The sequence below is a fragment of the Genypterus blacodes genome, unplaced genomic scaffold (assembly GCF_046128005.1).
Source record: "Genypterus blacodes isolate CSIRO-AG114 ecotype Tasmania unplaced genomic scaffold, CSIRO-AGI_Gbla_v1 ptg000028l_1, whole genome shotgun sequence".
NCBI classification, from domain to species: Eukaryota; Metazoa; Chordata; class Actinopteri; order Ophidiiformes; family Ophidiidae; genus Genypterus; species Genypterus blacodes.
This window is the reverse complement of record NW_027466841.1, coordinates 4,589,282-4,612,218: the sequence shown is the minus strand read 5'-3', so window position 1 is coordinate 4,612,218 and position 22,937 is coordinate 4,589,282. Positions and strand designations below refer to the sequence as shown.

Genomic DNA, 22,937 nt, shown 5'->3' with positions numbered 1-22,937 from the left:
GAATAAAGTTGTATCTTATCTTATCTTATATGAAAGCATACATTCAGAAAATGAGTATGGCACATGGGCATAATATGAGATGATTGAATGCACATGAGAAGTGAAGTACACGAGCCACTGTGTGACGATGATGATGATGATGATGATGATGATGATGATGAAAGTGAGCGTCAGAGATGTTAGTGGTCCCTCTTTATGTTCTATGTGATGATTATCAGTTTCATTAGGTAAGACTTCATTATCCAGAAATGTGTGTTTCTGATGAAGGCATCATGTAAATTGTGATATACATGAACTTGAGTGTAGTCATGTGTACACGGTGACTTGAACTGGGTCTGTCTCACCTATAAAGAGCCTCTGTGTGGCTGCTCTCCTCGTTTACGGCCATACCACTCTGAACACGCCCGATCTCGTCTGATCTGGGAAGCTAAGCAGTGTCGGGCCAGGTTAGTACTTGGATGGGAGACCGCCTGGGAATACCCGGTGCCGTAAGCATTTTGGCCCTCTGAGCAGCAGGCCTCATCTGGTCTTCCTCCCTCATGTTTCACTCCCTCTGTCAACACGCAATTTCCCTCGGGAGAATAAAGTTGTATCTTATCTTATCTGAAATGTTAGTGTTCTTCTGATGAAGGCATCATGTAAATTGTGATATACATGAACTTGAGTGTAGTCATGTGTACACGGTGACTTGAACTGGGTCTGTCTCACCTATAAAGAGCCTCTGTGTGGCTGCTCTCATCGTTTACGGCCATACCACTCTGAACACGCCTGATCTCGTCTGATCTCCGAAGCTAAGCAGCGTCGGGCCAGGTTAGTACTTGGATGGGAGACCGCCTGGGAATACCCGGTGCCGTAAGCATTTTGGCCCTCTGAGCAGCAGGCCTCACCTGGTCCTCCTCCCTCATGTTTCACTCCCTCTGTGAACAACCAATGTCCCTCGGGAGAATAAAGTGGTATCTTATCTTATCTTATATGAAAGCATACATTCAGAAAATGAGTATTGCACATGGGCATAATATGAGAAGATTGAATGCACATGAGAAGTGAAGTACACGAGCCACTGTGTGATGATGATGATGATGATGATGATGATGATGATGAAAGTGAGGGTCAGAGATGTTAGTGGTCCCTCTTTATGTTCTATGTGATGATTATCAGTTACATTAGGTAAGACTTCATTATCCAGAAATGTGTGTTTCTGATGAAGAAATCATGTAAATTGTGATATACATGAACTTGAGTGTAGTCATGTGTACACGGTGACTTGAACTGGGTCTGTCTCACCTATAAAGAGCCTCTGTGTGGCTGCTCTCCTCGTTTAAGGCCGTACCACTCTGAACACGCACAATCTCGGATGCTAAGCAGCGTCGGGCCAGGTTAGTACTTGGATGGGAGACCGCCTGGGAATACCCGGTGCCGTAAGCATTTTGGCCCTCTGAGCAGCAGGCCTCACCTGGTCCTCCTCCCTCATGTTTCACTCCCTCTGTCAACACGCAATTTCCCTCGGGAGAATAAAGTTGTATCTTATCTTTTCTGAAATGTTAGTGTTCTTCTGATGACGGCATCATGTAAATCGTGATATACATGAACTTGAGTGTAGTCATGTGTACACGGTGACTTGAACTGGGTCTGTCTCACCTATAAAGAGCCTCTGTGTGGCTGCTCTCCTCGTTTACGGCCATACCACTCTGAACACGCCCGATCTCGTCTGATCTCGGAAGCTAAGCAGCGTCGGGCCAGGTTAGCACTTGGATGGGAGACCGCCTGGGAATACCTGGTGCAGTAAGCATTTTGGCCCTCTGAGCAGCAGGCCTCACCTGGTCCTCCTCCCTCATGTTTCACTCCCTCTGAGAACACGCAATTTCCCTCGGGAGAATAAAGTTGTATCTTATCTTATCAGAAATGTTAGTGTTCTTCTGATGAAGGCATCATGTAAATTGTGATATACATGAACTTGAGTGTAGTCATGTGTACACGGTGACTTGAACTGGGTCTGTCTCACCTATAAAGAGCCTCTGTGTGGCTGCTCTCCTCGTTTACGGCCATACCACTCTGAACACGCCCGGTCTCGTCTGATCTCGGAAGCTAATCAGCGTCGGGCCAGGTTAGTACTTGGATGGGAGACCGCCTGGGAATACCCGGTGCCGTAAGCTTTTTGGCCCTCTGAGCAGCAGGCCTCACCTGGTCCTCCTCCCTCATGTTTCACTCCCTCTGTCAACACGCAATTTCCCTCGGGAGAATAAAGTTGTATCTTATCTTATCTGAAATGTTAGTGTTCTTCTGATGAAGGCATCATGTAAATTGTGATATACATGAACTTGAGTGTAGTCATGCGTACACGGTGACTTGAACTGGGTCTGTCTCACCTATAAAGAGCCTCTGTGTGGCTGCTCTCCTCGTTTACGGCCATACCACTCTGAACACGCCTGATCTCGTCTGATCTCGGAAGCTAAGCAGCGTCGGGCCAGGTTAGTACTTGGATGGGAGACCGCCTGGGAATACCCGCTGCCGTAAGCATTTTGGCCCTCTGAGCAGCAGGCCTCACCTGGTCCTCCTCCCTCATGTTTCACTCCCTTTGTCAACAACCAATGTCCCTCGGGAGAATAAAGTTGTATCTTATCTTATCTTATATGAAAGCATACATTCAGAAAATGAGTATTGCACATGGGCATAATATGAGATGATTGAATGCACATGGGGAGTAAAGTACAGGAGCCACTGTGTGACGATGATGATGATGATGATGATGATGATGATGAGGATAAAAGTGAGCGTCAGAGATGTAAGTGGTCCCTCTGTATGTTCTATGTGATGATTATCAGTTTCATTAGGTAAGACTTTATTATCCAGAAATGTGTGTTTCTGATGAAGGCATCATGTAAATTGTGATATACATGAACTTGAGTGTAGTCATGTGTACACGGTGACTTGAACTGGGTCTGTCTCACCTATAAAGAGCCTCTGTGTGGCTGCTCTCCTCGTTTACGGACATACCACTCTGAACACGCCCGATCTCGTCTGATCTCGGAAGCTAATCAGCGTCGGGCCAGGTTAGTACTTGGATGGGAGACAGCCTGGGAATACCCGGTGCAGTAAGCATTTTGGCCCTCTGAGCCGCAGGCCTCACCTGGTCCTCCTCGTTTCACTCCCTCTGTGAACACGCAATTTCCCTCGGGAGAATAAAGTTGTATCTTATCTTATCAGAAATGTTAGTGTTCTTCTGATGAAGGCATCATGTAAATTGTGATATACATGAACTTGAGTGTAGTCATGTGTACACGGTGACTTGAACTGGGTCTGTCTCACCTATAAAGAGCCTCTGTGTGGCTGCTCTCCTCGTTTACGGCCATACCACTCTGAACACGCCCGATCTCGTCTGATCTCGGAAGCTAATCAGCGTCGGGCCAGGTTAGTACTTGGATGGGAGACCGCCTGGGAATACCCGGTGCAGTTAGCATTTTGGCCCTCTGAGCAGCAGGCCTCACCTGGTCCTCCTCCCTCATGTTTCACTCCCTCTGTGAACACGCAATTTCCCTCGGGAGAATAAAGTTGTATCTTATCTTATCTGAAATGTTAGTGTTTTTCTGATGAAGGCATCATGTAAATTGGGATATACATGAACTTGAGTGTAGTCATGCGTACACGGTGACTTGAACTGGGTCTGTCTCACCTATAAAGAGCCTCTGTGTGGCTGCTCTCCTCGTTTACGGCCATACCACTCTGAACACGCCCGATCTCTTCTGATCTTGGAAGCTAATCAGCGTCGGGCCAGGTTAGTACTTAGATGGGAGACCGCTTGGGAATACCCGGTGCCGTAAGCATTTTGGCCCTCTGAGCAGCAGGCCTCACCTGGTCCTCCTCCCTCATGTTACACTCCCTCTGTCAACACGCAATTTCCCTCGGGAGAATAAAGTTGTATCTTATCTTATCTTATATGAAAGCATACATTCAGAAAATGAGTATTGCACATGGGCATAATATGAGAAGATTGAATGCACATGAGAAGTGAAGTACACGAGCCACTGTGTGACGATGATGATGATGATGATGATGATGATGATGATGATGATGAAAGTGCGCAGCATCCAGGCAGAAATGCCATCAATGTGTGTAAATTTGGGGTAAATTGGGGAATATTGAACATTTTCTAAAAATGTTGACCCGGGTCATCAATTTTTGAAACTGGAGAAAACTTTAAAAGCCAATATCTGTGACAAGGAAGGAGATAGAGAGCTAAAATTGCAGACGCAGCATCCAGGCAGAAATGCCATCAATGTGTGTAAATTTGGGGCAAATTGGGGAATATTGAAAATTTTCTAAAAATGTGGTCATCGATTTTTGAAACTGGAGATACTTGAAAAGCCCATATCTGTGACAAGGAAGGAGATAGAGAGCTAAAATTTCAGACGCAGCATCCAGGCAGAAATGCCATCAATGTGTGTAAATTGGGGCAAATTGGGGAATATTGAATATTTTGGAAAAAAGTTGACACCCGGGTCATCGATTTTTGAAACTGGAGAAAACTTTAAAAGCCCATATCTGTGACAAGGAAGGAGATAGAGAGCTAAAATTTCAGACGCAGCATCCAGACAGAAATGCCATCAATTTGTGTAAATTTGGGGCAAATTGGGGAATATTGAAAATTTTCTAAAAATGTTGACCCGCGGGTCATCGATTCTTGAAACTAGAGAAAACTTGAAAAGCCCATATCTGTGAAAAGGAAGGAGATAGAGGCTTCTGTGTTCTTCTGATGAAGGCATCATGTAAATTGTGATATACATGAACTTGAGTGTAGTCATGTGTACACGGTGACTTGAACTGGGTCTGTCTCACCTATAAAGAGCCTCTGTGTGGCTGCGCTCCTCGTTTACGGCCATACCACTCTGAACACGGAAGTAAGAGGAGGTGTGTGTGAGCTCCAGGCGTGCGTGTATTTTGACTGATCCTGTGCGGCAATTTTGATTTTGAGTTTAAACTGTGGCGTTTCTTTAAGCCCAGATTTTTCGTTTCTTTGATAGCTCGGTTTTTGGAGCCACCCCCAGCAGTTTTGACTGTCTGGGGGACACTTTAAGTTATTTGTTTGTTTGGTTTGTGTTTTCCTGATGGAAAATAGTTTATACTGTGCTCCAAGTATGGTGAGAACCAGAGGAAAGGGAGCCAGAGTCGCTGCACCGGGCCCGGACCGGACGGCCGAGGCAAACGAGCCGATGGTGAAAGACGATCGGGCGTACAGGACCGTGGACGGTCAGAATATGACGGGAGAAATGGAGGACACACGTGCGGTGACAGCTCCTGACGTAGCCGAAAATGCGGAAGGAGGAAGAGGGCAGGAGAGAGAAATCATCAGAGAGGAAGAGATACGGATTATTAAGGATAAAGCTGAAGAGTTTCAGCAAAATTTAACGCTCGCGCTGGAGCTGATTGGAGAAGATAAAGTGACCGCAATGGAGCTGATCCAGGCAATACAAGACACTTGTGGGAAAATCATCGCCTGCCGGTACACGGGCAGAAATAAATATGAGATCACAATGAATCACCCGAAGGGGAAAGAAAGACTATTGGACGGCATAAAAATTGGACAGACCGCGATCATGTCCAAGGAGTTATGTAATGATGAGCTGGTGGTCTCGTTTCTGGGGCTGCCGGCGTATATCACGGACAGCGTCATTCTGGGCAAGCTGAACAGCTGGGGAGTGAGTGCAGTATCCCCGATCATCAGGAGAATGTGGCCGGGAACTAGAATTGCTGACGGAACAAGATACGTGAAAGTTAAATTCACGGAGACGGTCCAATCACTTCCATATTCGACCAAGTTTGAGATGGCTTTTGGAGCAGAGTTCTTCAGAGTTTTGCACGACAAACAGGTGAAAGTGTGCAGACAGTGCATACAGACTGGTCATATCCTGAGGGACTGTCCAGATTTTCCTTTGTAGAAAATGTGGAGAGCAGGGGCACTATGCAAGGGAGTGCATGGGCAGAGGGAACAAATGCCAGAGCTGCAAAAAGGAGAGCAGCAGATGTGTTTGTGAGGACGTTGATCATGCTCCAGGGACGGGAGGAAAGCAACGTGAGGAGCAGGAAGAATCGAGAGAGAATATCTCTGAGAGGGAGGAGACCGAGAAGGATCGTGCGGAGGGGGAAGCGGAGAAAGGAAGAGACATACTGGAGTCGGACGGAGAGCAAGGAATGGAGGTGAGAGGATCGACAGCTGAGGTGCCGGGACATGGAGACGCAGCAGAGGGGCAGAGTGTGGATACATCGGAGAGAAAGGAGAGGAAGGTGAAAATTGTTCAACTTCAGCGGCCCCCAGAATCAGACTCAGAGATATGCTTGACGGGGTCTCAAGAGTCGGGGAACTCGGAGTCTGATATGGACCTCGGAAACAGCCAGGAGCTGGGGAAGAGAAGACTGCAATGGATGCTGAAGACAAGGGGATCAAAAAGAGGAAAAAGTAAGACGTGAACTGTAGCATAAAGATGATGGGCCTGATTTATCTCTATGTATTTACAATGTTAAAAATACTATCGCAAAACACAAACGGCTTAAGATGTATTAACAAGATGAGAGATGTTTTAAGGGTGGATACTTTTGACATCCTCTGTGTACAAGAGACTAGGTGGACAAGGGAGTGGAGAAGCTATCTGAGGGATACATGGGCTGGAAAAGTGTGGGCAAACAACGGTGTAAATGGACGAGCCGGAGTCGCTATTTTTGCGAAAGGAGATAAGATCCAAAATGTTAAGGAAATAGTGAAGGATGATGAGGGAAGGGTGATCGGTATTGAATTTATTTACAGGAATGTGCTTTACAAACTTTTGAATATTTATGCACCGAATGAGGACAACAAGCGTGGAATTTTCTTTGATCAACTAAAACCGCATTTGGGAGGGAACATTTGTGTAGTGGGGGATTTTAACTGTGCACTTACGAGGTTGGATATATCAAGCAACAATACATACAAAAGTGATATAAGTAGGAAATCGCTAAATGAGCTTTTTGACTATTTCAACCTGGTAGATCTGTGGAGGGTGCGCAATATGGGAGAAAGGGGCTTTTCCAGACGACAGACGGTTCTGGGGAAACTTAAACAGTCCAGGATTGACTTATGTCTATTAGCATCTGGGCTGGAAAAAAAGATTTCAAAATGCTGGTATGAGTTCACAGGGTTTAGCGATCATGCAAGGTTATGGGTGGAGCTGGGGGAGAAAGAGCACAAAGGTGGAGGGTTATGGTGTTTAAATAACAGTGTTTTGCTGGATGGAAAATATAGGGAGAAAGTTGAAAATCTACTGAAAGAAAGAAAAAGAGAACTGCAGGGTGAGGGTTGTATAAATATGGGGGAGTGGTGGGAGGAGGTGAAATTGCACATCAAAAAAGTGACAATAAACTATTGTAAAAATAAAATGGAGAAGGAAAGACGGACTGAGTATAGTTTAAGAGACCAGATTAATAAAGAGCTGGAAAGGTCGATTGCAGAGGAAAACTTCAACAATCTAAAATATCTCATGCTGAGAAAACAATTAGATGAGCTTGAGAAGAAACGGAGCAGAGGGGCAGCTATCAGATCAAGGATGAAGGATATTTTAGAAGGGGAAAAGAATACAAGTTTCTTTTTAGGGCTTGAAAAAAGACAGCAAAAGAAAGCTCATCTGCAAAACCTGAAAAATGAAGAGGGTAAGACAATGGAGAAGACAGGGGAAATGCTGGAGGTGGCTCATAAACATTTTAAAAAACTTTTTTCAAAGATGGAGGTAAACTCTACAGACCACAGTGTTTTTGAAGGGATAGAAAAAAAATTAGGGGAAGAGGACAGAGCAGACTGTGATAAAAACATAACAGAGGAAGAATTGGAAAGAGCAATAAATGGTTTGAATAAGAACAAAAGTCCAGGGCTGGATGGGTTATCGGGGGAATTTTACATCACCTTTAAACAGGTGATAAAGCCAATTCTCCTGAGAATCTTTCAATGCATGGAGCGGGAGGGGAAAGCATCTGGGGACTTCTTCATGGGGCTAATCCGAGTGGTGTATAAGAATAAGGGTGACAAAGGGGATTTGGGGAATTATAGGCCAATTAGTCTGCTAAATACAGATTATAAAATACTGGCTAAAATCCTGGCAAACAGATTGAAGGAGGTGATAGGCACAGTGGTGAATCCCTGTCAGTGTTATGGTGTGGTAGGGAGAGACATTAGTGACATCATCTTATCGATCCAGGACATCTTTGACAAAATGAATCAGAAGGGAGGGCTGTACATAGGGGTTGATTTAGAGAAGGCGTTTGATAGGGTGGATCATGATTTTTTGTTTAAAACACTGGGAAAGATGGGTTTCGGGGAAGGTTTCACTAAATGGATTAGGTTAATATATAGGAATGCCATCAGTAGGGTGAGAATAAACGGGAGGTTAACTGAGAGCTTCGCTCTGGAGAGGTCAATCAGGCAAGGATGCCCGCTTTCAGCTATGTTATACTCCATAGCGGCAGAACCCTTGTCTGCCCTCATTAGGAGGGACCCAGGGATTTTGGGGATTGAAATGGAAGATAAAACGGACACGAAAATCTACCAGTACGCAGATGACATAAGTATTACGGTTAGGGATGAGAGGAGTGTAGACAGGGTGCTGCAGCATGTAGAGTGCTATGAGAGGGCATCTGGGGCCAAAATCAATGGGGAAAAAACCGAGCTAATGGGCTTTGGTGATGGTTTCGATTGTGTAAATAAATGGAATTTTGTAAAGAGAAATGAAATGGTGAAGGTTTTGGGTGTATACGTAGGTAAGAATCGAGATGCAGCAACAAAACAAACGTGGGGTGAAATAAAGGGAAAAATCAAAATGCGATTGGATTTCTGGTCCGGGAGGAAATTGAATCTAAGGGGTAAAGTGATAGTAACTAACGCCCTCCTCCTGTCCAAGTGTCAGTATGCGCTAAGAGTCTGTGAAATGCCGGACAGGGTAATAGGAAAGCTGAATGACATGATGAGTGCTTTCATCTGGAATAAAAAACAGCATTTGATAGCCAGGAAGGTGCTCATCAATGGGCAGAAGGAGGGCGGTTTGAAATTGGTGGACCTGAAAAGTAAAAAGCTTAGTGCACGGATTCGACTGTTAGGGAAATTTATGGGAAACGCAAAGATTTACGCGTGGCAGAAGTGCCTCGACTCTTGCCTACAGGGGTGGGATAATAGAGGAGTGTTTAATCTATGTAGGGAAACGGAGCAAAGGGAAAGAGCACAGGTTAATGCATTTACAGGGGAAATACTTGAAGCGTGGAATATTTTACTGGGGGATTTAAAGTTTAGATGTGAGACTGCGGAGCAGGTGTTACACCAACCAGTTTTCAGAAATCCGGCAATAAGGTGTCAGGGGAAGGTATTTTCAGGGAGGTACTTGGAGGAACTAGGTTTAAATCAGGTGAAGCACTTTATCCAAAGAGGTGGTGGATTTCTGCAGGAGGAAGTAATCCAGGAGGTCAGGGGAAGATTAGGGAAAGTGAGACCAATAGAGATCAAAAGACTATGCCAGAGAATTTTAGAGGGGTTACCTCGTAGCTGGGTGGCGCTGGTGAAGGGGAGGAGGGCAGAGAAGGCTCTGGAGTTGGTCAGTTTCTCCCTCATCCAAGGAGGGAAAGAGCATGACATACGATCAGTTTACTCCAAGATACTATATAGAGTGTTTTTGGGAAAGGAAAAGAAGAAAGCGGCAGCTGAGGAAGTATGGCTAAGGCAGTTCCATGGGCTTCAGAGGGAGCACATTTGGTCAGATCTAAATGTGAAGTTCATTTCATCAGAGTGCTTTGATACAAATTTCAGGCTCAGACACAATAGAATATTTGTCAATTTGGTGCTAAACCAGATAAATAGACTCAACAGCAAGGTTTGTGATATATGTGAGGTGGAAGTGGAGACATTTAGGCACTTTATTTTTGAATGTAAGGAGTTAAAAGTGTTTTTTGAGAAACTGGACCAATGCTTTCAAAAATGTAGAGTCACAATCACGGAAAAGGAAAAATGGGAGAGGTTTTTTCTATTTGGGTATAAGGAAAGGAAAGCAGGGGTGAACAAATGGCTTATCAATTACATTCTGAGTTATGCCAAACATGTCATCAGACTTCGGAGAAACTATTCACATTTCGAGGACAAAAAAGTGAACATCTGGAGATTTTTCTGTAACTTTATGAAAAGGAATGTGAGTCTGCTGTGGGATGGTGGGGACAAGACTTTCAAACAAAAGGTGCTGGAAGATAACTGTCTATTTGTGTGTGGAAATCAGAGTGGGGTGCAAATGTCAATAGGTCAAGGGTGAGGGGTGATGGGTGAAGGAAAAAAAAAGAAAAAAAAAAAAGATGTGATGAATGGTGTTATGGATTGTTGGAAATAATTTGATTTGATTTGAAATGACTTGTATTTACTTGTGTAAAATGTATTTGTAAAAATATTTATTTTTTTGATAATAAAAGAAAAAAAAAAAACACGCCTGATCTCGTCTGATCTCGGAAGCTAAGCAGCGTCCGGCCAGGTTCGTACTTGGATGAGAGACCGCCTAGGAATACCCGGTGCCGTAAGCATTTTGGCCCTCTGAGCAGCAGGCCTCACCTGGTCCTCCTCCCTCATGTTTCACTCCCTCTGTCAACACCCAATGTCCCTCGGGAGAATAAAGTTGTATCTTATCTTATCTTATATGAAAGCATACATTCAGAAAATGAGTATGGCACATGGGCATAATATGAGATGATTGAATGCACATGAGAAGTGAAGTACACGAGCCACTGTGTGACGATGATGATGATGATGATGATGATGATGATGATGAAAGTGAGCGTCAGAGATGTTAGTGGTCCCTCTTTATGTTCTATGTGATGATTATCAGTTTCATTAGGTAAGACTTCATTATCCAGAAATGTGTGTTTCTGATGAAGGCATCATGTAAATTGTGATATACATGAACTTGAGTGTAGTCATGTGTACACGGTGACTTGAACTGGGTCTGTCTCACCTATAAAGAGCCTCTGTGTGGCTGCTCTCCTTGTTTACGGCCATAACACTCTGAACACGCCCGATCTCGTCTGATCTGGGAAGCTAAGCAGTGTCGGGCCAGGTTAGTACTTGGATGGGAGACCGCCTGGGAATACCCGGTGCCGTAAGCATTTTGGCCCTCTGAGCAGCAGGCCTCACCTGGTCTTCCTCCCTCATGTTTCACTCCCTCTGTCAACACGCAATTTCCCTCGGGAGAATAAAGTTGTATCTTATCTTATCTGAAATGTTAGTGTTCTTCTGATGAAGGCATCATGTAAATTGTGATATACATGAACTTGAGTGTAGTCATGTGTACACGGTGACTTGAACTGGGTCTGTCTCACCTATAAAGAGCCTCTGTGTGGCTGCTCTCATCGTTTACGGCCATACCACTCTGAACACGCCTGATCTCTTCTGATCTCGGAAGCTAAGCAGCGTCGGGCCAGGTTAGTACTTGGATGGGAGACCGCCTGGGAATACCCGGTGCCGTAAGCATTTTGGCCCTCTGAGCAGCAGGCCTCACCTGGTCCTCCTCCCTCATGTTTCACTCCCTCTGTGAACAACCAATGTCCCTCGGGAGAATAAAGTGGTATCTTATCTTATCTTATATGAAAGCATACATTCAGAAAATGAGTATTGCACATGGGCATAATATGAGATGATTGAATGCACATGGGGAGTGAAGTACAGGAGCCACTGTGTGACGATGATGATGATGATGATGATGATGATGATGAGGATAAAAGTGAGCGTCAGAGATGTAAGTGGTCCCTCTGTATGTTCTATGTGATGATTATCAGTTTCATTAGGTAAGACTTTATTATCCAGAAATGTGTGTTTCTGATGAAGGCATCATGTAAATTGTGATATACATGAACTTGAGTGTAGTCATGTGTACACGGTGACTTGAACTGGGTCTGTCTCACCTATAAAGAGCCTCTGTGTGGCTGCTCTCCTCGTTTACGGCCATACCACTCTGAACACGCCCGATCTCGTCTGATCTCGGAAGCTAATCAGCGTCGGGCCAGGTTAGTACTTGGATGGGAGACCGCCTGGGAATACCCGGTGCCGTAAGCATTTTGGCCCTCTGACCAGCAGGCCTCACCTGGTCCTCCTCCCTCATGTTTCACTCCCTCTGTGAACACGCAATTTCCCTCGGGAGAATAAAGTTGTATCTTATCTTATCTGAAATGTTAGTGTTTTTCTGATGAAGGCATCATGTAAATTGGGATATACATGAACTTGAGTGTAGTCATGCGTACACGGTGACTTGAACTGGGTCTGTCTCACCTATAAAGAGCCTCTGTGTGGCTGCTCTCCTCGTTTACGGCCATACCACTCTGAACACGCCTGATCTCGTCTGATCTCGGAAGCTAAGCAGCGTCGGGCCAGGTTCGTACTTGGATAGGGGACCGCCTAGGAATACCAGGTGCCGTAAGCATTTTGGCCCTCTGAGCAGCAGGCCTCACCTGGTCCTCCTCCCTCATGTTTCACTCCCTCTGTCAACACCCAATGTCCCTCGGGAGAATAAAGTTGTATCTTATCTTATCTTATATGAAAGCATACATTCAGAAAATGAGTATGGCACATGGGCATAATATGAGATGATTGAATGCACATGAGAAGTGAAGTACACGAGCCACTGTGTGACGATGATGATGATGATGATGATGATGATGATGATGAAAGTGAGCGTCAGAGATGTTAGTGGTCCCTCTTTATGTTCTATGTGATGATTATCAGTTTCATTAGGTAAGACTTCATTATCCAGAAATGTGTGTTTCTGATGAAGGCATCATGTAAATTGTGATATACATGAACTTGAGTGTAGTCATGTGTACACGGTGACTTGAACTGGGTCTGTCTCACCTATAAAGAGCCTCTGTGTGGCTGCTCTCCTCGTTTACGGCCATACCACTCTGAACACGCCCGATCTCGTCTGATCTCGGAAGCTAATCAGCGTCGGGCCAGGTTAGTACTTGGATGGGAGACCGCCTGGGAATACCCGGTGCCGTAAGCATTTTGGCCCTCTGACCAGCAGGCCTCACCTGGTCCTCCTCCCTCATGTTTCACTCCCTCTGTGAACACGCAATTTCCCTCGGGAGAATAAAGTTGTATCTTATCTTATCTTATATGAAAGCATACATTCAGAAAATGAGTATGGCACATGGGCATAATATGAGATGATTGAATGCACATGAGAAGTGAAGTACACGAGCCACTGTGTGACGATGATGATGATGATGATGATGATGATGATGATGAAAGTGAGCGTCAGAGATGTTAGTGGTCCCTCTTTATGTTCTATGTGATGATTATCAGTTTCATTAGGTAAGACTTCATTATCCAGAAATGTGTGTTTCTGATGAAGGCATCATGTAAATTGTGATATACATGAACTTGAGTGTAGTCATGTGTACACGGTGACTTGAACTGGGTCTGTCTCACCTATAAAGAGCCTCTGTGTGGCTGCTCTCCTCGTTTAGGGCCATACCACTCTGAACACGCCCGATCTCGTCTGATCTGGGAAGCTAAGCAGTGTTGGGCCAGGTTAGTACTTGGATGGGAGACCGCCTGGGAATACCCGGTGCCGTAAGCATTTTGGCCCTCTGAGCAGCAGGCCTCACCTGGTCTTCCTCCCTCATGTTTCACTCCCTCTGTCAACACGCAATTTCCCTCGGGAGAATAAAGTTGTATCTTATCTTATCTGAAATGTTAGTGTTCTTCTGATGAAGGCATCATGTAAATTGTGATATACATGAACTTGAGTGTAGTCATGTGTACACGGTGACTTGAACTGGGTCTGTCTCACCTATAAAGAGCCTCTGTGTGGCTGCTCTCATCGTTTACGGCCATACCACTCTGAACACGCCTGATCTCGTCTGATCTCCGAAGCTAAGCAGCGTCCGGCCAGGTTAGTACTTGGATGGGAGACCGCCTGGGAATACCCGGTGCCGTAAGCATTTTGGCCCTCTGAGCAGCAGGCCTCACCTGGTCCTCCTCCCTCATGTTTCACTCCCTCTGTGAACAACCAATGTCCCTCGGGAGAATAAAGGAGTATCTTATCTTATCTTATATGAAAGCATACATTCAGAAAATGAGTATTGCACATGGGCATAATATGAGAAGATTGAATGCACATGAGAAGTGAAGTACACGAGCCACTGTGTGATGATGATGATGATGATGATGATGATGATGATGATGATGAAAGTGAGGGTCAGAGATGTTAGTGGTCCCTCTTTATGTTCTATGTGATGATTATCAGTTACATTAGGTAAGACTTCATTATCCAGAAATGTGTGTTTCTGATGAAGGCATCATGTAAATTGTGATATACATGAACTTGAGTGTAGTCATGTGTACACGGTGACTTGAACTGGGTCTGTCTCACCTATAAAGAGCCTCTGTGTGGCTGCTCTCCTCGTTTAAGGCCGTACCACTCTGAACACGCACAATCTCGGATGCTAAGCAGCGTCGGGCCAGGTTAGTACTTGGATGGGAGACCGCCTGGGAATACCCGGTGCCGTAAGCATTTAGGCCCTCTGAGCAGCAGGCCTCACCTGGTCCTCCTCCTTCATGTTTCACTCCCTCTGTCAACACGCAATTTCCCTCGGGAGAATAAAGTTGTATCTTATCTTTTCTGAAATGTTAGTGTTCTTCTGATGAAGGCATCATGTAAATCGTGATATACATGAACTTGAGTGTAGTCATGTGTACACGGTGACTTGAACTGGGTCTGTCTCACCTATAAAGAGCCTCTGTGTGGCTGCTCTCCTCGTTTACGGCCATACCACTCTTAACACGCCCGATCTCGTCTGATCTCGGAAGCTAAGCAGCGTCGGGCCAGGTTAGCACTTGGATGGGAGACCGCCTGGGAATACCTGGTGCAGTAAGCATTTTGGCCCTCTGAGCAGCAGGCCTCACCTGGTCCTCCTCCCTCATGTTTCACTCCCTCTGAGAACACGCAATTTCCCTCGGGAGAATAAAGTTGTATCTTATCTTATCAGAAATGTTAGTGTTCTTCTGATGAAGGCATCATGTAAATTGTGATATACATGAACTTGAGTGTAGTCATGTGTACACGGTGACTTGAACTGGGTCTGTCTCACCTATAAAGAGCCTCTGTGTGGCTGCTCTCCTCGTTTACGGCCATACCACTCTGAACACGCCCGGTCTCGTCTGATCTCGGAAGCTAATCAGCGTCGGGCCAGGTTAGTACTTGGATGGGAGACCGCCTGGGAATACCCGGTGCCGTAAGCATTTTGGCCCTCTGAGCAGCAGGCCTCACCTGGTCCTCCTCCCTCATGTTTCACTCCCTCTGTCAACACGCAATTTCCCTCGGGAGAATATAGTTGTATCTTATCTTATCTGAAATGTTAGTGTTCTTCTGATGAAGGCATCATGTAAATTGTGATATACATGAACTTGAGTGTAGTCATGCGTACACGGTGACTTGAACTGGGTCTGTCTCACCTATAAAGAGCCTCTGTGTGGCTGCTCTCCTCGTTTACGGCCATACCACTCTGAACACGCCTGATCTCATCTGATCTCGGAAGCTAAGCAGCGTCGGGCCAGGTTAGTACTTGGATGGGAGACCGCCTGGGAATACCCGCTGCCGTAAGCATTTTGGCCCTCTGAGCAGCAGGCCTCACCTGGTCCTCCTCCCTCATGTTTCACTCCCTTTGTCAACAACCAATGTCCCTCGGGAGAATAAAGTTGTATCTTATCTTATCTTATATGAAAGCATACATTCAGAAAATGAGTATTGCACATGGGCATAATATGAGATGATTGAATGTACATGGGGAGTAAAGTACAGGAGCCACTGTGTGACGATGATGATGATGATGATGATGATGATGATGATGATGAGGATAAAAGTGAGCGTCAGAGATGTAAGTGGTCCCTCTGTATGTTCTATGTGATGATTATCAGTTTCATTAGGTAAGACTTTATTATCCAGAAATGTGTGTTTCTGATGAAGGCATCATGTAAATTGTGATATACATGCACTTGAGTGTAGTCATGTGTACACGGTGACTTGAACTGGGTCTGTCTCACCTATAAAGAGCCTCTGTGTGGCTGCTCTCCTCGTTTACGGACATACCACTCTGAACACGCCCGATCTCGTCTGATCTCGGAAGCTAATCAGCGTCGGGCCAGGTTAGTACTTGGATGGGAGACAGCCTGGGAATACCCGGTGCAGTAAGCATTTTGGCCCTCTGAGCCGCAGGCCTCACCTGGTCCTCCTCGTTTCACTCCCTCTGTGAACACGCAATTTCCCTCGGGAGAATAAAGTTGTATCTTATCTTATCAGAAATGTTAGTGTTCTTCTGATGAAGGCATCATGTAAATTGTGATATACATGAACTTGAGTGTAGTCATGTGTACACGGTGACTTGAACTGGGTCTGTCTCACCTATAAAGAGCCTCTGTGTGGCTGCTCTCCTCGTTTACGGCCATACCACTCTGAACACGCCCGATCTCGTCTGATCTCGGAAGCTAATCAGCGTCGGGCCAGGTTAGTACTTGGATGGGAGACCGCCTGGGAATACCCGGTGCCGTAAGCATTTTGGCCCTCTGAGCAGCAGGCCTCACCTGGTCCTCCTCCCTCATGTTTCACTCCCTCTGTGAACACGCAATTTCCCTCGGGAGAATAAAGTTGTATCTTATCTTATCTGAAATGTTAGTGTTTTTCTGATGAAGGCATCATGTAAATTGGGATATACATGAACTTGATTGTAGTCATGCGTACACGGTGACTTGAACTGGGTCTGTCTCACCTATAAAGAGCCTCTGTGTGGCTGCTCTCCTCGTTTACGGCCATACCACTCTGAACACGCCCGATCTCTTCTGATCTCGGAAGCTAATCAGCGTCGGGCCAGGTTAGTACTTGGATGGGAGACCGCCTGGGAATACCCGGTGCCGTAAGCATTTTGGCCCTCTGAGCAGCAGGCCTCACCTGGTCCTCCTCCCTCATGTTTCACTCCCTCTGTCAACACGCAATTTCCCTCGGGAGAATAAAGTTGTATCTTATCTTATCTGAAATGTTAGTGTTCTTCTGATGAAGGCATCATGTAAATTGTGATATACATGAACTTGAGTGTAGTCATGCGTACACGGTGACTTGAACTGGGTCTGTCTCACCTATAAAGAGCCTCTGTGTGGCTGCTCTCCTCGTTTACGGCCATACCACTCTGAACACGCCCGATCTCTTCTGATCTCGGAAGCTAATCAGCGTCGGGCCAGGTTAGTACTTGGATGGGAGACCGCCTGGGAATACCCGGTGCCGTAAGCATTTTGGCCCTCTGAGCAGCAGGCCTCACCTGGTCCTCCTCCCTCATGTTTCACTCCCTCTGTCAACACGCAATTTCCCTCGGGAGAATAAAGTTGTATCTTATCTTATCTGAAATGTTAGTGTTCTTCTGATGAAGGCATCATGTAAATTGTGATATACATGAACTTGAGTGTAGTCATGCGTACACGGTGACTTGAACTGGGTCTGTCTCACCTATAAAGAGCCTCTGTGTGGCTGCTCTCCTCGTTTACGGCCATACCACTCTGAACACGCCCGATCTCGTCTGATCTGGGAAGCTAAGCAGTGTCGGGCCAGGTTAGTACTTGGATGGGAGACCGCCTGGGAATACCCGGTGCCGTAAGCATTTTGGCCCTCTGAGCAGCAGGCCTCACCTGGTCTTCCTCCCTCATGTTTCACTCCCTCTGTCAACACGCAATTTCCCTCGGGAGAATAAAGTTGTATCTTATCTTATCTGAAATGTTAGTGTTCTTCTGATGAAGGCATCATGTAAATTGTGATATACATGAACTTGAGTGTAGTCATGTGTACACGGTGACTTGAACTGGGTCTGTCTCACCTATAAAGAGCCTCTGTGTGGCTGCTCTCATCGTTTACGGCCAAACCACTCTGAACACGCCTGATCTCTTCTGATCTCGGAAGCTAAGCAGCATCGGGCCAGGTTAGTACTTGGATGGGAGACCGCCTGGGAATACCGGGTGCCGTAAGCATTTCGGCCCTCTGAGCAGCAGGCCTCACCTGGTCCTCCTCCCTCATGTTTCACTCCCTCTGTGAACAACCAATGTCCCTCGGGAGAATAAAGTGGTATCTTATCTTATCTTATATGAAAGCATACATTCAGAAAATGAGTATTGCACATGGGCATAATATGAGATGATTGAATGCACATGGGGAGTGAAGTACACGAGCCACTGTGTGACGATGATGATGATGATGATGATGATGATGATGAGGATAAAAGTGAGCGTCAGAGATGTAAGTGGTCCCTCTGTATGTTCTATGTGATGATTATCAGTTTCATTAGGTAAGACTTTATTATCCAGAAATGTGTGTTTCTGATGAAGGCATCATGTAAATTGTGATATACATGAACTTGAGTGTAGTCATGTGTACACGGTGACTTGAACTGGGTCTGTCTCACCTATAAAGAGCCTCTGTGTGGCTGCTCTCCTCGTTTACGGCCATACCACTCTGAACACGCCCGATCTCGTCTGATCTCGGAAGCTAATCAGCGTCGGGCCAGGTTAGTACTTGGATGGGAGACCGCCTGGGAATACCCGGTGCCGTAAGCATTTTGGCCCTCTGACCAGCAGGCCTCACCTGGTCCTCCTCCCTCATGTTTCACTCCCTCTGTGAACACGCAATTTCCCTCGGGAGAATAAAGTTGTATCTTATCTTATCTGAAATGTTAGTGTTTTTCTGATGAAGGCATCATGTAAATTGGGATATACATGAACTTGAGTGTAGTCATGCGTACACGGTGACTTGAACTGGGTCTGTCTCACCTATAAAGAGCCTCTGTGTGGCTGCTCTCCTCGTTTACGGCCATACCACTCTGAACATGCCTGATCTCGTCTGATCTCGGAAGCTAAGCAGTGTCGGGCCAGGTTCGTACTTGGATGAGAGACCGCCTAGGAATACCAGGTGCCGTAAGCATTTTGGCCCTCTGAGCAGCAGGCCTCACCTGGTCCTCCTCCCTCATGTTTCACTCCCTCTGTCAACACCCAATGTCCCTCGGGAGAATAAAGTTGTATCTTATCTTATCTTATATGAAAGCATACATTCAGAAAATGAGTATGGCACATGGGCATAATATGAGATGATTGAATGCACATGAGAAGTGTAGTACACGAGCCACTGTGTGACGATGATGATGATGATGATGATGATGATGATGATGAAAGTGAGCGTCAGAGATGTTAGTGGTCCCTCTTTATGTTCTATGTGATGATTATCAGTTTCATTAGGTAAGACTTCATTATCCAGAAATGTGTGTTTCTGATGAAGGCATCATGTAAATTGTGATATACATGAACTTGAGTGTAGTCATGTGTACACGGTGACTTGAACTGGGTCTGTCTCACCTATAAAGAGCCTCTGTGTGGCTGCTCTCCTCGTTTACGGCCATACCACTCTGAACACGCCCGATCTCGTCTGATCTGGGAAGCTAAGCAGTGTCGGGCCAGGTTAGTACTTGGATGGGAGACCGCCTGGGAATACCCGGTGCCGTAAGCATTTTGGCCCTCTGAGCAGCAGGCCTCACCTGGTCTTCCTCCCTCATGTTTCACTCCCTCTGTCAACACGCAATTTCCCTCGGGAGAATAAAGTTGTATCTTATCTTATCTGAAATGTTAGTGTTCTTCTGATGAAGGCATCATGTAAATTGTGATATACATGAACTTGAGTGTAGTCATGTGTACACGGTGACTTGAACTGGGTCTGTCTCACCTATAAAGAGCCTCTGTGTGGCTGCTCTCATCGTTTACGGCCATACCACTCTGAACACGCCTGATCTCGTCTGATCTCGGAAGTTAAGCAGCGTCGGGCCAGGTTAGTACTTGGATGGGAGACCGCCTGGGAATACCCGGTGCCGTAAGCATTTTGGCCCTCTGAGCAGCAGGCCTCACCTGGTCCTCCTCCCTCATGTTTCACTCCCTCTGTGAACAACCAATGTCCCTCGGGAGAATAAAGTGGTATCTTATCTTATCTTATATGAAAGCATACATTCAGAAAATGAGTATTGCACATGGGCATAATATGAGATGATTGAATGCACATGGGGAGTGAAGTACAGGAGCCACTGTGTGACGATGATGATGATGATGATGATGATGGTGATGAGGATAAAAGTGAGCGTCAGAGATGTAAGTGGTCCCTCTGTATGTTCTATGTGATGATTATCAGTTTCATTAGGTAAGACTTTATTATCCAGAAATGTGTGTTTCTGATGAAGGCATCATGTAAATTGTGATATACATGAACTTGAGTGTAGTCATGTGTACACGGTGACTTGAACTGGGTCTGTCTCACCTATAAAGAGCCTCTGTGTGGCTGCTCTCCTCGTTTACGGCCATACCACTCTGAACACGCCCGATCTCGTCTGATCTCGGAAGCTAATCAGCGTCGGGCCAGGTTAGTACTTGGATGGGAGACCGCCTGGGAATACCCGGTGCCGTAAGCATTTTGGCCCTCTGACCAGCAGGCCTCACCTGGTCCTCCTCCCTCATGTTTCACTCCCTCTGTGAACACGCAATTTCCCTCGGGAGAATAAAGTTGTATCTTATCTTATCTTATATGAAAGCATACATTCAGAAAATGAGTATGGCACATGGGCATAATATGAGATGATTGAATGCACATGAGAAGTGAAGTACACGAGCCACTGTGTGACGATGATGATGATGATGATGATGATGATGATGATGAAAGTGAGCGTCAGAGATGTTAGTGGTCCCTCTTTATGTTCTATGTGATGATTATCAGTTTCATTAGGTAAGACTTCATTATCCAGAAATGTGTGTTTCTGATGAAGGCATCATGTAAATTGTGATATACATGAACTTGAGTGTAGTCATGTGTACACGGTGACTTGAACTGGGTCTGTCTCACCTATAAAGAGCCTCTGTGTGGCTGCTCTCCTCGTTTAAGGCCGTACCACTCTGAACACGCACAATCTCGGATGCTAAGCAGCGTCGGGCCAGGTTAGTACTTGGATGGGAGACCGCCTGGGAATACCCGGTGCCGTAAGCATTTTGGCCCTCTGAGCAGCAGGCCTCACCTGGTCCTCCTCCCTCATGTTTCACTCCCTCTGTCAACACGCAATTTCCCTCGGGAGAATAAAGTTGTATCTTATCTTTTCTGAAATGTTAGTGTTCTTCTGATGAAGGCATCATGTAAATCGTGATATACATGAACTTGAGTGTAGTCATGTGTACACGGTGACTTGAACTGGGTCTGTCTCACCTATAAAGAGCCTCTGTGTGGCTGCTCTCCTCGTTTACGGCCATACCACTCTGAACACGCCCGATCTCGTCTGATCTCGGAAGCTAAGCAGCGTCGGGCCAGGTTAGCACTTGGATGGGAGACCGCCTGGGAATACCTGGTGCAGTAAGCATTTTGGCCCTCTGAGCAGCAGGCCTCACCTGGTCCTCCTCCCTCATGTTTCACTCCCTCTGAGAACACGCAATTTCCCTCGGGAGAATAAAGTTGTATCTTATCTTATCAGAAATGTTAGTGTTCTTCTGATGAAGGCATCATGTAAATTGTGATATACATGAACTTGAGTGTAGTCATGTGTACACGGTGACTTGAACTGGGTCTGTCTCACCTATAAAGAGCCTCTGTGTGGCTGCTTTCCTCGTTTACGGCCATACCACTCTGAACACGCCCGGTCTCGTCTGATCTCGGAAGCTAATCAGCGTCGGGCCAGGTTAGTACTTGGATGGGAGACCACCTGGGAATACCCGGTGCCGTAAGCATTTTGGCCCTCTGAGCAGCAGGCCTCACCTGGTCCTCCTCCCTCATGTTTCACTCCCTCTGTCAACACGCAATTTCCCTCGGGAGAATAAAGTTGTATCTTATCTTATCTGAAATGTTAGTGTTCTTCTGATGAAGGCATCATGTAAATTGTGATATACATGAACTTGAGTGTAGTCATGTGTACACGGTGACTTGAACTGGGTCTGTCTCACCTATAAAGAGCCTCTGTGTGGCTGCTCTCCTCGTTTACGGCCATACCACTCTGAACACGCCCGGTCTCGTCTGATCTCGGAAGCTAATCAGCGTCGGGCCAGGTTAGTACTTTGATGGGAGACCGCCTGGGAATACCCGGTGCCGTAAGCATTTTGGCCCTCTGAGCAGCAGGCCTCACCTGGTCCTCCTCCCTCATGTTTCACTCCCTTTGTCAACAACCAATGTCCCTCGGGAGAATAAAGTTGTATCTTATCTTATCTTATATGAAAGCATACATTCAGAAAATGAGTATTGCACATGGGCATAATATGAGATGATTGAATGCACATGGGGAGTAAAGTACAGGAGCCACTGTGTGACGATGATGATGATGATGATGATGATGATGATGAGGATAAAAGTGAGCGTCAGAGATGTAAGTGGTCCCTCTGTATGTTCTATGTGATGATTATCAGTTTCATTAGGTAAGACTTTATTATCCAGAAATGTGTGTTTCTGATGAATGCATCATGTAAATTGTGATATACATGAACTTGAGTGTAGTCATGTGTACACGGTGACTTGAACTGGGTCTGTCTCACCTATAAAGAGCCTCTGTGTGGCTGCTCTCCCCGTTTACGGACATACCACTCTGAACACGCCCGATCTCGTCTGATCTCGGAAGCTAATCAGCGTCGGGCCAGGTTAGTACTTGGATGGGAGACAGCCTGGGAATACCCGGTGCAGTAAGCATTTTGGCCCTCTGAGCCGCAGGCCTCACCTGGTCCTCCTCGTTTCACTCCCTCTGTGAACACGCAATTTCCCTCGGGAGAATAAAGTTGTATCTTATCTTATCAGAAATGTTAGTGTTCTTCTGATGAAGGCATCATGTAAATTGTGATATACATTAACTTGAGTGTAGTCATGTGTACA

General features: G+C 45.8%; 30 non-coding genes and 3 pseudogenes across 30 annotated transcripts; all 33 read left to right on the top strand.

Annotated features, from left to right (window-relative positions):
- The first annotated feature begins 376 nt into the window (after window positions 1-376).
- Window positions 377-495, top strand: LOC142993683 (5S ribosomal RNA). Its single transcript, XR_012961201.1, has one exon. It is a non-coding gene; the product is annotated as a 5S ribosomal RNA (ribosomal RNA).
- A 245-nt stretch (window positions 496-740) lies between these two features.
- Window positions 741-859, top strand: LOC142993627 (5S ribosomal RNA). The gene has a single exon (XR_012961148.1). It is a non-coding gene; the product is annotated as a 5S ribosomal RNA (ribosomal RNA).
- Window positions 860-1,670: 811 nt separating this feature from the next.
- LOC142993748 (5S ribosomal RNA) lies at window positions 1,671-1,789 on the top strand. Its single transcript, XR_012961265.1, has one exon. It is a non-coding gene; the product is annotated as a 5S ribosomal RNA (ribosomal RNA).
- Window positions 1,790-2,034: 245 nt separating this feature from the next.
- On the top strand, window positions 2,035-2,153 carry LOC142993641 (5S ribosomal RNA). Its single transcript, XR_012961161.1, has one exon. It is a non-coding gene; the product is annotated as a 5S ribosomal RNA (ribosomal RNA).
- Window positions 2,154-2,398: 245 nt separating this feature from the next.
- LOC142993732 (5S ribosomal RNA) lies at window positions 2,399-2,517 on the top strand. The gene has a single exon (XR_012961249.1). It is a non-coding gene; the product is annotated as a 5S ribosomal RNA (ribosomal RNA).
- Window positions 2,518-2,980: 463 nt separating this feature from the next.
- Window positions 2,981-3,099, top strand: LOC142993809 (5S ribosomal RNA; annotated as a pseudogene).
- Window positions 3,100-3,338: 239 nt separating this feature from the next.
- LOC142993760 (5S ribosomal RNA) lies at window positions 3,339-3,457 on the top strand. The gene has a single exon (XR_012961276.1). It is a non-coding gene; the product is annotated as a 5S ribosomal RNA (ribosomal RNA).
- A 245-nt stretch (window positions 3,458-3,702) lies between these two features.
- On the top strand, window positions 3,703-3,821 carry LOC142993750 (5S ribosomal RNA). The gene has a single exon (XR_012961267.1). It is a non-coding gene; the product is annotated as a 5S ribosomal RNA (ribosomal RNA).
- A 7,205-nt stretch (window positions 3,822-11,026) lies between these two features.
- On the top strand, window positions 11,027-11,145 carry LOC142993765 (5S ribosomal RNA). Its single transcript, XR_012961281.1, has one exon. It is a non-coding gene; the product is annotated as a 5S ribosomal RNA (ribosomal RNA).
- Window positions 11,146-11,390: 245 nt separating this feature from the next.
- LOC142993616 (5S ribosomal RNA) lies at window positions 11,391-11,509 on the top strand. The gene has a single exon (XR_012961137.1). It is a non-coding gene; the product is annotated as a 5S ribosomal RNA (ribosomal RNA).
- A 463-nt stretch (window positions 11,510-11,972) lies between these two features.
- On the top strand, window positions 11,973-12,091 carry LOC142993859 (5S ribosomal RNA). Its single transcript, XR_012961319.1, has one exon. It is a non-coding gene; the product is annotated as a 5S ribosomal RNA (ribosomal RNA).
- A 245-nt stretch (window positions 12,092-12,336) lies between these two features.
- Window positions 12,337-12,455, top strand: LOC142993762 (5S ribosomal RNA). The gene has a single exon (XR_012961278.1). It is a non-coding gene; the product is annotated as a 5S ribosomal RNA (ribosomal RNA).
- Window positions 12,456-12,915: 460 nt separating this feature from the next.
- Window positions 12,916-13,034, top strand: LOC142993858 (5S ribosomal RNA). Its single transcript, XR_012961318.1, has one exon. It is a non-coding gene; the product is annotated as a 5S ribosomal RNA (ribosomal RNA).
- A 460-nt stretch (window positions 13,035-13,494) lies between these two features.
- On the top strand, window positions 13,495-13,613 carry LOC142993716 (5S ribosomal RNA). The gene has a single exon (XR_012961233.1). It is a non-coding gene; the product is annotated as a 5S ribosomal RNA (ribosomal RNA).
- Window positions 13,614-13,858: 245 nt separating this feature from the next.
- LOC142993759 (5S ribosomal RNA) lies at window positions 13,859-13,977 on the top strand. The gene has a single exon (XR_012961275.1). It is a non-coding gene; the product is annotated as a 5S ribosomal RNA (ribosomal RNA).
- An 817-nt stretch (window positions 13,978-14,794) lies between these two features.
- On the top strand, window positions 14,795-14,913 carry LOC142993766 (5S ribosomal RNA). Its single transcript, XR_012961282.1, has one exon. It is a non-coding gene; the product is annotated as a 5S ribosomal RNA (ribosomal RNA).
- A 245-nt stretch (window positions 14,914-15,158) lies between these two features.
- LOC142993658 (5S ribosomal RNA) lies at window positions 15,159-15,277 on the top strand. The gene has a single exon (XR_012961177.1). It is a non-coding gene; the product is annotated as a 5S ribosomal RNA (ribosomal RNA).
- Window positions 15,278-15,522: 245 nt separating this feature from the next.
- On the top strand, window positions 15,523-15,641 carry LOC142993710 (5S ribosomal RNA). Its single transcript, XR_012961227.1, has one exon. It is a non-coding gene; the product is annotated as a 5S ribosomal RNA (ribosomal RNA).
- Window positions 15,642-16,110: 469 nt separating this feature from the next.
- Window positions 16,111-16,229, top strand: LOC142993808 (5S ribosomal RNA; annotated as a pseudogene).
- Window positions 16,230-16,468: 239 nt separating this feature from the next.
- Window positions 16,469-16,587, top strand: LOC142993857 (5S ribosomal RNA). Its single transcript, XR_012961317.1, has one exon. It is a non-coding gene; the product is annotated as a 5S ribosomal RNA (ribosomal RNA).
- Window positions 16,588-16,832: 245 nt separating this feature from the next.
- On the top strand, window positions 16,833-16,951 carry LOC142993629 (5S ribosomal RNA). The gene has a single exon (XR_012961150.1). It is a non-coding gene; the product is annotated as a 5S ribosomal RNA (ribosomal RNA).
- Window positions 16,952-17,196: 245 nt separating this feature from the next.
- Window positions 17,197-17,315, top strand: LOC142993628 (5S ribosomal RNA). Its single transcript, XR_012961149.1, has one exon. It is a non-coding gene; the product is annotated as a 5S ribosomal RNA (ribosomal RNA).
- A 245-nt stretch (window positions 17,316-17,560) lies between these two features.
- Window positions 17,561-17,679, top strand: LOC142993682 (5S ribosomal RNA). Its single transcript, XR_012961200.1, has one exon. It is a non-coding gene; the product is annotated as a 5S ribosomal RNA (ribosomal RNA).
- A 245-nt stretch (window positions 17,680-17,924) lies between these two features.
- LOC142993761 (5S ribosomal RNA) lies at window positions 17,925-18,043 on the top strand. The gene has a single exon (XR_012961277.1). It is a non-coding gene; the product is annotated as a 5S ribosomal RNA (ribosomal RNA).
- A 463-nt stretch (window positions 18,044-18,506) lies between these two features.
- On the top strand, window positions 18,507-18,625 carry LOC142993856 (5S ribosomal RNA). The gene has a single exon (XR_012961316.1). It is a non-coding gene; the product is annotated as a 5S ribosomal RNA (ribosomal RNA).
- Window positions 18,626-18,870: 245 nt separating this feature from the next.
- LOC142993773 (5S ribosomal RNA) lies at window positions 18,871-18,989 on the top strand. Its single transcript, XR_012961288.1, has one exon. It is a non-coding gene; the product is annotated as a 5S ribosomal RNA (ribosomal RNA).
- Window positions 18,990-19,449: 460 nt separating this feature from the next.
- LOC142993681 (5S ribosomal RNA) lies at window positions 19,450-19,568 on the top strand. Its single transcript, XR_012961199.1, has one exon. It is a non-coding gene; the product is annotated as a 5S ribosomal RNA (ribosomal RNA).
- A 245-nt stretch (window positions 19,569-19,813) lies between these two features.
- Window positions 19,814-19,932, top strand: LOC142993608 (5S ribosomal RNA). The gene has a single exon (XR_012961130.1). It is a non-coding gene; the product is annotated as a 5S ribosomal RNA (ribosomal RNA).
- A 463-nt stretch (window positions 19,933-20,395) lies between these two features.
- On the top strand, window positions 20,396-20,514 carry LOC142993855 (5S ribosomal RNA). Its single transcript, XR_012961315.1, has one exon. It is a non-coding gene; the product is annotated as a 5S ribosomal RNA (ribosomal RNA).
- An 814-nt stretch (window positions 20,515-21,328) lies between these two features.
- On the top strand, window positions 21,329-21,447 carry LOC142993747 (5S ribosomal RNA). The gene has a single exon (XR_012961264.1). It is a non-coding gene; the product is annotated as a 5S ribosomal RNA (ribosomal RNA).
- A 245-nt stretch (window positions 21,448-21,692) lies between these two features.
- On the top strand, window positions 21,693-21,811 carry LOC142993649 (5S ribosomal RNA). Its single transcript, XR_012961168.1, has one exon. It is a non-coding gene; the product is annotated as a 5S ribosomal RNA (ribosomal RNA).
- A 245-nt stretch (window positions 21,812-22,056) lies between these two features.
- LOC142993699 (5S ribosomal RNA) lies at window positions 22,057-22,175 on the top strand. The gene has a single exon (XR_012961216.1). It is a non-coding gene; the product is annotated as a 5S ribosomal RNA (ribosomal RNA).
- Window positions 22,176-22,638: 463 nt separating this feature from the next.
- On the top strand, window positions 22,639-22,757 carry LOC142993807 (5S ribosomal RNA; annotated as a pseudogene).
- The last annotated feature ends 180 nt before the right edge of the window (window positions 22,758-22,937 follow it).